Raw genomic sequence first — 3,806 nt, forward strand, 5'->3', positions numbered from 1 at the left:
CTCTCACTTGATCCGTTTTTGTTACGAATAAGGATGATCCTTTTAGATTACGCTTCAATGACTACACAAGCATAATTAGTGGTGGGAGAATTGATAAAAAAACCTATTTTTTAAACGGGAAAAACTCAAAAGAAATAACTAATATTAATTTTCCCAGGAATTCGCGATTTTGGAAAAAAAAAGCATTTTTGACTAGCTCAAATTTATTGGATTTGTCTTAAAATTTCAGAATATACTAAACAAAACTGGAGCTTTATTTTTGTAGTTGACAACTTTTTTTGAAAATCCAGTTCTAGGGAGGTACGCCACGTGGAAGTTCCCTTCTTCTCTCCTCCGGCGCCTACCACGTAGGGTGGGCGCGCCTTATAGGGCGTTCTATTCCACGTGGCATATCTCCTCAGGACTTGATTTTCTAAAAAAGTGGTCAACTACAAAAATGAAGTTCTTGTTCTGTTTAGTGTACTTCAAAATTTTCAGACAAATCCAAAAAAATTTGAGCAAGCTTTTCAGGCATCCGAAAAGAAGACCATTTTTCCAAAAACGCGAATTTTCACTTATTTTCGAGAAATGTGCTGTATCTCTTTAGTTTTTTATTTTTCAAAAAAGATGTCAACTACAAAAAGAAAGCTCTAGTTTTGTTCAACATAATCTGAAATTTTCAAACAAATCCAATAAATTTGAGCGAAAAATCAAAAAAGGTGTTAAGATTTATAAAATACCTTAGACTACTAAAAATCGGTCCCTTTACCCCTCTTTTTCCCCCTCTCCAACTGTCTGTGTCCCAGTCCCATTGTTTTCGCCAGCTTCCCTCCCCCCCCCCCACTAAATTTAGCTCATTACACACATCAAATAGATTATGCTCATGCGTCCTTTTGCCCCCAAAACGGCTCAAAACGAGCGGAAACGTTGAAAAAAAAGGAAAAAAGATGCCGAAAAGGAAGACGCAATCTGTTCAAAATGGGAAAAATGACATAAGACTCATTTGTCTTGCTTAAGCCTTTTTGGGAAATTTGCATTTTTTGAAGAGAAATTAGAAGAAAAAGGGAATTTAAAATATGAAAAATTATTTCAGAAGGTGATTCAACTGAAATTACACAAAAAAAAGCACCATGAAAAAACGCCTAAAATTGATAGATTTTGAACCTAGCAAAAAAAACCAAAATTGCATTAAAAACCGTCCACTGTGAGGCTTTAAAACTCTAGCTTAAATTTATAGGATTTGTCTGAAAATTTTAGAGTATACTAAACAAAACTAGAGCTTCATTTTCATAGTTGACCACATTTTCGGGAATTCAAGTACTGAGCAGTTACGCCACGTGGAATCGCCCATCCCTCGAGAGTGTTTCACCTCCCCCCTTGTAGTTGGGAGCACAAAGGTATTTTTTTTGGCTATCTGAAAATCTAGCTCAGATTTATTGGATTTGTCTGAAAATTTCAGAACATATTAATTAAAACTAAGGCTTTATTTTTGTAGTTGGCATGTTTTGTAGAAAATCAAGTCCTGGGGAGATATGCCACGTGGAAGTGAGCACCCTCCAAGGCGCGCCAACCTTCGCGAGAGTGGTGTGCGCCCAAATCTGCTAATTTTCAGATAAAAGTCAGTTAAATTTAGTTGGTCTTTGCTCAAATTTCCTGGAATTTTCTTCCCTTGATTTTGATATATTCAAGGATTCCTAGAACTTTCTGGTCCCTCTCCCTGTCTGTGCAGTCCATAATTTACAAAGAGCTCTCTTCTCCGTAATTGTATTAGGATCTCCTCTCTCTCTCTCTCTCCCAAAAGTCCCTTGAGAACCCCCCAAAAAGAGCCAAAAGAGAGCCCAGAAATGACCTCTAACTGACTGACATCCGGTTTGTGTCTGTGTGTATGTACTCAGAAAACGTCAACGTCTTCTGAAGATATTTAGAAGATGTCAGCAGAGGGGAGATTTGATTAGCTGCCATCATACTAATTTTATGCTCAACATTTTTGAACATAAGGCGTAGAATCAACTCTCTGTGTGTGAGAGAGAGAGAGAGAGAGAGAGAGAGACGCAGAGAACCTAGAGAAGAGGTATAATGATGATTGATGATGATTTAGTAAAAGCTAACAGGTGGAAGAGCCTGAATTTTAGAAATTGACCCTAATTTTGATGAATGGGGACATGCAGAGACTAAAAAGACTCAGATTATCAGATTTTCGAAATGTAGATTTTCAGGTTTTACTGAAAACTTGAATTTTGAAATTTCAGATTTTTTTAGACTTTTTGGGTACTAGACAGACTACAGAGACTACAAAGACTACAAAATACGCAATAGCAAAATGATTTTTAAGGGTTTAAAGATTTTCAAAATTTTCTAAAATTCGATTTTCAGGGATATTCTGATCCTCAAATTTCTAAAATTATCGAAAAATGCTAGATAATAAGTTTTTGGGATTTTTCAAATTCAGCTTTTTGAATTTTTCGAGGTTTTTCCAATTTTTCTGAAACTAAAAACTACAAAATATCCAAAAATGAAAACTAACTGCTCTGAAGACCATTAATGGGTACTGTAGCGATGATGGAGCTGGTTTTTTCGAAATTCAACGGCTTCAAAATTCGAATTTTCCCCTCTGCATCGATTTTCAGCCATTCCTTGGCAACACTGATTTCTCCTATCGTTTCACCGGGGAATAGAGGAATTTTCTGGAAAAAAAATGGAAGATTTTCAAATTTTATAAAATTCTAGGCCATTATTGACAATTCAAAAATCCAAAAATTATTTCCCGGAAATTCAGAAAAAAATCTAAAAATTCGAAAATTTCAAAAAATTATTTTTTTGAATTTTAGCAAAATTTCAGTATTTTGGGATTTAATAGTTCTCCTGAATTTTGAAAACTTTGAGATTTTCAAAATTTTTGGATATTCCAGACTTTCAGAAATTCAGAATTTTATGAAAGATATATGCAAATTTCAAAATTACAGAAATTCCGAAAAATTTGAAAATCCGAGAATTCCAGAATAAATCATTTGTGGAAAATTTCGAAAATTTGGATTTTCATTTAATTTTTGAATAGAATCTTTGAAATTTAAAACTTTTTGTAAATTTCTGAAAATTCAGAAATTTCAATTTTTTGAAAATCTAAAAAATTTTCGAAAAAGTAATCCTTACCATTTTCCTCCTCTCAATTTCTTCCATTGTCGAATTTTCTGGAATCCTAAAAATCAAGTCATCCAGATGACGTCGGGATCTTGACGTCTTCTGAATTTCAGACTTTTCCCAATTCTTCAAATGACCACTGACGATGATTTGGAGCCATGCATCGGAGCGCTGAACAATGCAATTTTCAGGATTTTTTAAATTTTGTGATCTAAAAAATTATTTTCAGACTTCCAAAAATTTTGGAAATCGAAAAAAAAAATTTTTTTCAAAAAAAAATTACTTTTGCTGAAAATTTCAAAAACCAACCTGTTTCTTACTGTTCCTAGCTACTACTCGAATATGGTAGATACCGTAACCGACGGGGAGTACTGTAGACACTTTTCCAGAGAAGTGATCGATTTCGAAGAATCGAGACGGTTGATCGAGGTGGAAGAGAAGGGGTTCGGAGATGTTTCTGAAAAATTGGAAGGTGCAGAGACTACAAAAACTACAAACTAGACCAAAAAATGGGTGACGGGTGTCTGGCGGATGTCCAGCGGGTGATTATTTCTTTAGATGTTAATTTTTCAAACTTTACTAAAGACTATGAACTACAAACTACAAAAAATACAAACTACTAACTGAAAATACTGCAAAGACTACAAACTACAAACTAGACCGAAAAAATGGCCGACGGATGTTTGGCG

The sequence above is a fragment of the Caenorhabditis briggsae genome (assembly GCF_000004555.2).
Source record: "Caenorhabditis briggsae complete genome, chrX, whole genome shotgun sequence".
Lineage (NCBI taxonomy): Eukaryota > Metazoa > Nematoda > Chromadorea > Rhabditida > Rhabditidae > Caenorhabditis > Caenorhabditis briggsae.